The following is a 10,017-nucleotide window of genomic DNA, read 5'->3' as shown; positions in this document are numbered from 1 at the left end:
TAATAGCTAAGAGGCCTTCAGATACCTCCTATTAACTCCTGGAGTATTCTTAGGATGTATTTCATCAGCCCTGGTGACTTGCAGGCAATCTAACCTTTCTAAGTGATTTAACTTTGCTCTTTTTATTTTACTTCCTGAAATCCATTGTCTCTGTTTTGCTGTACTCCCTTCTGCCCTTCCTTAGAATTGCAAACTCTATGATTTCATGATCACTTTCACCCAAGCTGCCTTCTACTTTCAAATTCTCAATGAGTTCCTCCCTATTTGTTAAAATCAAATCTTAGAACTTGAATGAATCAGAATATTTTGCATTTATATAGTACTTTTAATCTGAGGAGCTCAAAGTGCTTTATAGCTGTTCAGGGATTTAGCCTTGCAATACTCCTAGGAGGGAAGTGGTATTATCCTTGTTGTTATGCACAGGAAGAAGATGAAAAATCAAGACGTTAAGGAATTTGCCTATGTATAAACACCTCTGCCGTTGGAAATGGAACTTCCTTCTCCTGGCTTTTAGTTGTGCTTTAGCCACATGGTCACCCCTAGATCCTTCAATGAACCCAGAGTGGCCTGTTGTTTATATTATTGCTGCATGTTTCAAAGCCACGGGAGTCTCTTGTGCGTAGAAAGGAGTTTGTCACAACATTCAGAAGAAACATAAGGCTAAGGGAGCTGTTAGCAGCAATGCAATAAACAGTGTGATGCTAGCTGAATGATTTGTGCAATCTGGAACTCAGGAGGGTCTCATTTATATGTTGATCAGTAAATCCCAAAGTGCTCATAAGGAGGGAACAGAAATATGACAACAATTCAGGGCTGAGGAGAGAGAGAGAGAGAGAGAGCAAAATGGCCCACAAACACAGTTTGCTATTTATGGAGCAAATTCTCTGATATACTGTGCTAATGTAAACCAAGCTATCAGAAAATCTGCATGGTACCAGACACAAAAGAATAAGGAACAGTAGAACTCATACCAGCAATAGATTCTGTTCTGGATTTGTTATGGCCCTGTCATGAGACAGCAAGTAAAATGGATGTTTCATTCTCCTGTCATGTGTATCAGTAGATCATTGTACAGTGAACATATTAAAACTGAAAGGGAGATGCTTATGTCAGCGCTCCTGCACGAGGCTTATGTGCCACTGAAGAGATATTTTGGGATCTTAAAAGGAACTTAGGCTGGTTGAAAATGTCCATCAATTTTTTGATTGGAAAAGAGCTTATTTTAAAATGTGGTGGTGTGTTGTTGTTTTTAGTAAAATTTTCATACTGCAAAGAAAAAATGAGATGACTTGAATACCGACTTCAATATCAAATCATGTTTGTGTATGCCATGTACAATATATACTTATATTAACTTCACTGTAGTTTGTACCAGGAACTGGCTACAGATCCTGTCTATGAAACAGTTAAATATAATCAATCCAAGATCTGTAATTCTGTCAGATGAATAATTATTAAATGAGACATGTACTGTCCTATTTAATACATAATGGAACTCCTCTGATGGATGAGAATAAGGCTGTTATGATATTTCACTGAAAGAAGAGACTCTACAAGGAAAATAACTATTTTTCATTAAAATGTTCCATTGCTAGCTATCTTAATATGCAGAGTTAAATATGTGAAGATCAACTATTTGTATTTGGTGATTTGTAAATCAGATCAAATAACTAATGGCTGCATGGTTGTTAATATCCTCCCTTAGTTACATGGTGCAGAATTTGTTCATTATAAGCGCTGTACATTTTGTCATGCAGCATGTTGGCAAGTTCAGTGAATGGAAGTAGTTGCATTTTGCCTCCAAGTTGGAGAAAGCAGTGTCTGAGAATAGCTGTGCAATGAGTCACTGGGCAAATCCGCAACCTCTCAGGGTTTCAGGTTCTGCACCATGAGGCCTTCCATTGCAAACAAAAAGCTATTGTCAATGTATCCCTCTTTTTGATCACGGTCACCAAGTGTCACAGTGACATCACCTGAATCAGTATTGCCAAGTCTCTTTAGACAGAGTTGGACCGTTTTGTTTCCAGATGTCTATCCCTGCACAGTGATTTCAAGTCCCAGTTGCACGTTACTGACGTAGTTGGAGATTTTTTTTGAAGATACCTAAACTTCCTTGTTCGGAAGTGGAGAACAACACTGTTATAGCCCTAAGCCCACAGCTGGTTCCTGGGAAATACTGCCACTTTTTCAGGAATGGATTGTATATTTTTGTATGAAGGCAGCATCTGCCAAACTGCTTAAATAGAGTTTTGTGTGTGCCAGTGTCATAAGACAGAATAAATAATACCCAGGCAGACTAAAGTACTATCTTTAGGCTTAGTCTGAATGTGCCCTCTGCCTGTCAAATACAAATCAGAGCCAAAACGCCTCCCTATTTCCTGCCTGAAGAGTGAAATTTATTTATTTCTCGTTACGTTATAGCACTTCTAAATCTGGGTGTATTCTGGCGAGTGCCAGGGAACTACACAGCTATCCCTGACAACCCTGATAGCCCTGGCATAATCTCCTGCATGGAATTACCTAAAGCATATAGAGATCTGGAAATCTAGTCCCATATGCCTTCCGGCTTTAAGTTTCCTGCCAAAAGCACAAAACTCCCTTTTGAGAAGACTGGGTGCCTCTCCAGCTAGTCCAGAGTTTTGACAAACAGTCTGGGAGGGCCTAAAACAGGTTTAGAAAACTACTGATGTCATTCCTGCACTCAAATCGGAAGCTAACCATGCCAAAAGATTTGGAAGAAAAAGTTTGCATCTCCCCAAAGATCAGTCACATGACATGCACGTCCAGCCCCTCAAAAACAGAATCTAAGCACTTGATGTGAGCAGGGTATTTTGCAAACACCTCCATTTTGGCAGAAATGCTGTTGAAGCTTCAGAAAAAATTGCTCATTACTTAATATGAGCCCTGCCTTACCCATCAGTAAGGGTGCGCTGGACCATTGTCTTGTCAGGACTGAATGAAGTAATCAAGAAGAGCCTCCAGACGAAGCTTTGTGGGGGATGGTAGGGCAGATTGGAGATCAGCTGATTTTATTTTCCACTAGCATTAATTAGCAAGGTCTTCCTTCCCCAGTTCTCCCTTTCACATGCTGTTGTCTTCTACATGCAAACCATGCACACACACTAATAGAAAGCTACAGATATCCTAAAAGCGCTACCTGTTAGACTGCATTACTGAATGGTAGACAGGTTGCTCAGATCTAATGTAATACATGTCAAGGAGTAATGCTTCTTGAGGTGTGTGCATATATCAGTAAAGGGTGATTACATTTTAAATGTGGCTGTATGTTATTGTGATTCCTCATAGGGTTATCTGTGTTTCAGTCAGCAGTGTTTGTTTTGATAGATTCCCCCCCACCATCTAGAATTGACTAGCTGATCACTAACACTTCTAAATAAGAAAGCTGATTGCTGTTCACTTGATGAAGAAAAATGGCAAAAAGATGAGGAGGCTAGAGAAGGAGTTAGGTGTTTTGTGCACAGCCATTATGGAACCCACATAAGTAACATTTAACCAAAAGTGAAGCTGCCTAAAACTTTTGCTGAGTGGATTGAGGAGTTGTTTCTGACAGGCCTCCACACTTGAGTGCAAAATCAGAATCAACTGTGAACAATCAAAGAAGTCCCTTGACTTCCTTGCATAGCTTGGTAAAGCACTCAGATCTGTGAGCTTGATCCTGAGTCAACTATCACATAAATTGGTGTAAATCAGGCATACCTGATGTAAAATGGGTGCAAGAGGTGTTTCAGGCTTCTGTGCCTTGTCTTGAAACTAGGCCTAATGTGGTTGAAAGGTTGATAGCAATGTGATCTAATTTAAAATGTCTGCAAAGCTGTATTCAAACAGGATGCATTGCAGCACTTTCGTTTTTGTTCAGAGGATTAAATGGAAGGTTAAAAGAAATATGATTTAAAAGAGGTAGTAAAGGGAAGACTAATTAGTATGAGGGCCTGGTCAGACCCATACCGTGGTGTTCAGCCCCTAATAATGCTCTTTGCTCCACTTCAATCCCCTACTGCTGCATTGAGGTCCTCTGCTTTTGTTGCTTGGGGGTTTGAGAAATATGGCTCTTTCATTATGTATCACATTCGAGTACTCCTAACGTTCCCCAGTGTGCTGGTTCAGCAGGTGCAATGTAATACACAAAATGCAACATGTGTTAAAAGTAGCCATCAATAGTACATATCACTCATGTGACTGCAAAGCTGTTGCCATATAGATTTATAAACCTGGATAACCCCAGGCAGAGTAATGATGGGTTCTGCTGGCACCTGTTAAAAAAGCTGGAGGTGTACATAGTGGTGAGACATTTGAGTAGTGAAATGATTACTGTTTCCAGGGGAAGATCTATAATGCAGCAGGTGGGAAATGCTGATTGAAAAATCCGAAAATGGCAGCCTGCTGCAAAGAAGGTAGAGCCTGCCAGCACAGTGCTGTGGCTAGCATGAAGGCTGCTTCTGACAGCTCTTTCTGACCTGGTCGTCTTTGACCAGGTGCTAGATGTGGTCACCTGAAGCTGACTTGTTCATTTCACCAATATCCATGGGACCATAACTAGGTATGTTAAGCATTGTTTCAGTCCCATAGCTCCATTCTTCTGTAATTTCACTGCCCAAAGATTGGCTGGAAACCAAAATTAACTCAAAGGTACCACTAATTGCCTCCATTTCCTAAGCTATGAAACCAGCTCAGCTGTGAAGTTTGCAGGAAAGAGAGAAAACTTGCTGAAAACGAAAGCTGCAACTGAGCTGAGCTTTCTTGGTGAAATGAACTCTATCTCTTGCTATTCCTCCTTTGGCTCCTTTTGAGCATCTGCTTATCCTTACAAGATGCAGAAGTCCAGGACTAAGTCCTCTGCCCCACCAGAGAAATTAGATGCTAGTAAAAGTTGAGATGTCTGGAGGTGTGATATAACAGATTACGTTACATATAAGGAATATATTCACATCAAACAAGGGAACTACTACTGACTTGATCAAAATTGCTGCTTTGTGATTTATTGTTGCACTAATTTATTTCAACTCATGATAAGTCTTTATTTCCTTCTCTTAAAGCCCCCTCTGTATTGTAGTTCCAGCAACCTAAAAATAAGCCCAGATCTTATATACAGGAATCAAATATGACTGCATGATGTATCTAATCTACCAAGGTAGTTATGGGATCTAGTGGTATTTAAGCACCACAAGGCAGATCGTATCAGTAATATTTCAGTTGTGATGGAAAACAAGAACTTCATCAGCAATTATGAACCCTAAAGATCCTATGGCTCTTTTGAGTTTTAGCCCTCATGTCTTGACCAATCTCACTTAGCCAATTTGTGTATTTTTACATTTTGTCTAAATAAATTCCTCCTGAGGTTTCTATTGGGTAGAATATTATTCTTTGTATTCTGTTCCAAACTGTTCTGAAATGCTAGTGTGCACTAGTAAACAGCTGTTTTATTCTACCCAGGAGGCGGCTGCCATTTCTTAGAGGTGGCTGAAGATGCTGCTGTCTAATCTTTGCCTGCTGTGCTTAGGTGTTAGGGTTATTTCGTTACTTGTAAAGCACTTTGAGAGCCTCAGGTGACAGAAGTGTAAAAGCCTATATAATATTCGTAATCAGTAATGGTGACTACAAGATAGCATTTAAAACACTGGTGGCAACTGCAGAATAGTGTGATGATGAAGATTTTATTTTTATTGTGGTAGTCATACTGAGAGTCACTATTTGCAGCAGGTGAAGGAATCATTGATGGCCATTTCAGAGCCATCCCTATCATCACAAAGGGTTAAAGATCAATGGCCAACCCTTTCTTTTCCATAAAATTAAATGAAAAAGGCTTGAGTCTCTTTTCACACTGGGTTTATATCAATGGAACATTTTGTCTTCCATGAAGTTATTCCTGACCCACAACAGTACATGTGAGAGGAAAACTGGGGACCAGAGAATTTAAGATCCCAAACTAGTGATGTGCATTGACTTAAATTTTATACCAACATTTGAAAAATAAATCTTTGTGAATCTGCTCCCCCTGGCACAGACTTTGGGTTCAAGGTTGTATCCCAGCAATAAGACCACAAATGTCCCAAACACTAAAACTGTTCTTCTGTGTGTTTACTAGTATATCACCTTCTAGAGGTTTCCACGTTCTCTTGTAGCATCGGAAATACACTGGAACAGATGGTTGTTACCCTGCACACCTTGTGATTTGTGCACAAAACTATTGTCTTCCCCACCTTTCTGAGTTCTGTAGTAAGGTCTCACATTACTAAGACCTAATAGCTTTTATAAAATATACTGCATATCATTTACTAGTGCATGATGAAGTGTTGTCATCCATTTCAACTCTTGATTTCACTTGCTATTTCACAACGTTCAGTTTCCCAGTCATTAATGAGAATTGGTGAAAATTTTACTGTACTTAGATTTCTTAATAACCAACTTATCTCATTGCCAATAAAAATCAGACCCTCTTAAGGATAAGAGGCTATAGCTGTGCACCAGGGGAATCTCTGTCTCCCTATTCACTTGTAAACTCATAAAATGTCACTTCTTACTCTAGATCCAGTATTGATTTCAGGCATCCCACATGCATCTGTTGCATTGGAGGAATAGGCACACAGGTAGTGGGGTTTTCAATTACAGGTGGATGACAGGTGTTGCACATAGAATCTAACGCAGCCAAATTTCTTCTAGAGGGCTTTACAAAACTAATCTATGTAGGGTTTACACAAGGTAGAAAGTGCTAACGACACTATGTTGGAAAGACGGTATAACACATATGCACAATTTGCGATACGACTCATATCACATATACACAGCTTCTCTGATAAGCTAGAGACTTAGTGGGGAATGAGGATATCACTGTCTGTAGCAGAACAAACTGGAAATATTTATTTATCTAAAGATCTGTCTCTTTAACCAGAGTATCATTTTTATTGTGCTTTGGGCTAAAAACTGGTCAGCTGCTGTGTGACCTCATGTCTGGCTGAACATCATACTAGTGAGTCTTTGTGAGGTCATGGGGCATACAAAGCATTTAGTTTTTCTTACTGTTGAGCCATTTGATTAGAGACAAATGTCACTACTGAAATATGTAAAGAGCACAGTGTGTTACAGCAATATACAATACATGCAATCATTTCCCTTAAAGAACTGAGACATATATAACAGGGCTTGATCCCATCCTGCTGAACTCAATGGAAGTTTAACGACTGGTCTCAGTGGGACAAGGTTCGAGTTTCTTCCGAGGTAAGAACATTACAGCTTTTTTATGTAAAATACTTATTTAATTTACTGAATTGTACACAACTGGAGGAGTGGGAACAAGAGCAGAATAGAGGAGGGCATAATTACAAGCCTGATGGTGCTGTTCTCTTGCATTGCCAGCACAGATAATATGAGAGAGAACCGGAAGGAGAGGTGCAAGAGCAGCACTATTTCCAAAACTCTGGCTACAGTGATGAAAAGGAGGGTCATGAAATATTTGGGGTCCAGATACAAGGAATGAAGCCCAAAGGAAAAACTGCAGTGGACTTACCTTTGTAGAGTTCAGGGCTACCCAACCATCCTACGCTTACTGGACTGGAAGGCTAAAACCTTTTGAAACATGAACCTAAATTGAGATAGTTAAGTCCTTATTTAGGCATCTAAATAAAAATGACCTGATTCTTCAGCTCTCCTGGTCTTGAATGGAGTGATTGGATTTACACCAGTGTAAGTGATGTCAGAATCTGGCCCTGTGATGTGACATGACACTCCTCTTTGTTGATGGTGCCTATCGGTAGACTTTCAAAGGCAGATTGCAAGAGAAGTGCGGTGGCACGCTCTACCAGGCAGTACTGGAGACCGTTCAAAGCTGCTGCCTGGTAACTGTTTAAAATTGAAATCAGGTGGCCCATGGGGACCATGATAAGAGCAATGCAATGGCACAATAGCCCCAAGCCCATCAAAATCCGGTCAGAGTTGGGAGTCTCTTTCCCTTAGTCTCCTTTAGAAATCCCAGCCTGAGCTTTCTGGGGTAGGGTTAATCTTTTTACTGTGTGCCTGTATTTTCCCAGCAGGAAATGGAAATTTATTGGGAACAGAGACTTGCTTCACTCAGGCCCTGGTCCCAAATCCATTTAAATCAGTGGAAAGACTTTCATACCCTTATGTGGATACTAGACTGGGCCCTCACCTCTATCTTAGGCTTTTCTGAATCTCCTATCACTTTAGTGTCTAATACTTTTAAAACTTTGCGCTTGTCTAAACAGGGGCACTCACTGAATTAAGCTAAAGCAAATTAAGGTCACTTTATTTCTGAATGAGAACTTTCACACATGGGTCTTAATGCACCTTAACTAATGCAATTTAACATTATAACTTTAGTTAATTTGGCTTTATTTTCCTGAGTGTCTCCTGTGTAGACATGTTCTCTGGAGCTCCCTGCAAGAGGCAAATATCTGTTGTTTCATTACATGGCTCGGTGCTTAATATTTCTGCTGTATCCAGACAGGTTGCCATACACCCAAAGGGCCAAATTATGTCCTTACTCCTGATGTAGGGTGCTAGTCCCAATGAAATCAAAGGAGCTACTTATGGATTATGTTACTGGGACACTGCACCCCATATTCACCATAGTGCTATGATTGCGTTATGATGATGACATAATTATGAGGCATTTTGTACAAAATATGTTATGTGAGTGTCAATGGAAAAGTTCTGATTGGCTGAAGGTGATTACCCTATTTGTATGCATGTATCATTTTTGTATCTGAAGTTATGAATATTGACTATGCATCTGTATTTCAAATGTGTTTGCTCCTGGGAACACCCACAAAGTTTGTTTACATCCAGTCTAGCCAGCACATTGTGAAGAGGCTATCTAAGGTAATGGCTCATCAGCAAAGACAATGAGCCATGGGAAAACCTCCCCTCATGATTTTTCCTGAGGACATTTCAGCCAAAATATAGGTAATGGCTACCATGACTCTTCAAAGCGTGCAAGAGCATGTGACTAGATCAAGTGATACTGGACTCCATTTTAGTGCCTGTATTTTTCCATAAACTGTGTTGGGGGCTTGGCTTGAAACAAAGACGTTCCCTCTGTATGGAAGAAACTATAAAAGAGGGAAGTGACATCACCGAGGGGCCTCACTCCCCTTACAACACAGCACCTGAAAGCACCTTAGGAACAAAGACTGAATGGGGGAAGTGGGGTTCCAGGCAGGAAAGAAGGAAACCTGCCAGTGTATGGAAGCTTGGTTGACTGTTTGTACTATCTAACAGGGTAAGACACTGCTTGATTCAAATCCTATCCAGTTTAGAGAACTTAGATTGCATTTTGTTTTATTTCTTCTGGTAATCTACTTTGATATGTATGCTGTTGCTTATAATCATTTAAAATTTATCTTTCCATAGTTAATAAATGTGTTATATATTTTTTACCTAAACCAGTGTGTTGTTTAAAGTGTAAAGGGAAATCTGCGGAGGACCAGGGGCTGGTGCATTGTCCTCTCCACACTGGGGGAGGGGCGGACTGGGTAATAATCTTTACTGGTCAGGCTTTTGACCAGAGCAAGACGGTACAGCTCTGGTGTCCTAGGCTGTGGAGCTGGGTGTGTCCCTGCTTGTTTAAAGGTCTGTGTGAGTGCAGGACTCAACATGGTCTGCAACTTGTCATACCAGTACAGTGTAAAGGGAGCCCAGGCTAGTGAGAGAGAGGGCGCAGTGATACCCCAGTTCCAGGTTGTACCCGGGGGGACCCATCACAGTTGCTCTTACTTGCATTCAGTAGTATCACAATCTAGACCAAAGTGCCTGCAATAATGCTGGGGTACAGCTGATAGAGCATAAATAAAGATATGTTAGTATCCATTGCTACATTGTACTCTCTTTCAGATACTGCCTGTGAATGATTCTTTCCACAGCCCACTAGTAAGACAATTAACCTATGCCAAGAACCTTGTAATGTTTTAGGTAAAAGATAAAGCATTAGCATTTTGTTCCTTAACTTGAAATGGATCTGTTGTAATCTCCTCAATGGCTTTTGGA

Source organism: Chelonoidis abingdonii, chromosome 10 (assembly GCF_003597395.2).
Source record: "Chelonoidis abingdonii isolate Lonesome George chromosome 10, CheloAbing_2.0, whole genome shotgun sequence".
In the NCBI taxonomy this organism is placed as follows: domain Eukaryota; kingdom Metazoa; phylum Chordata; order Testudines; family Testudinidae; genus Chelonoidis; species Chelonoidis abingdonii.
The sequence above is the reverse complement of the archived record's forward strand: the minus strand, read 5'-3'. Positions refer to the sequence as shown.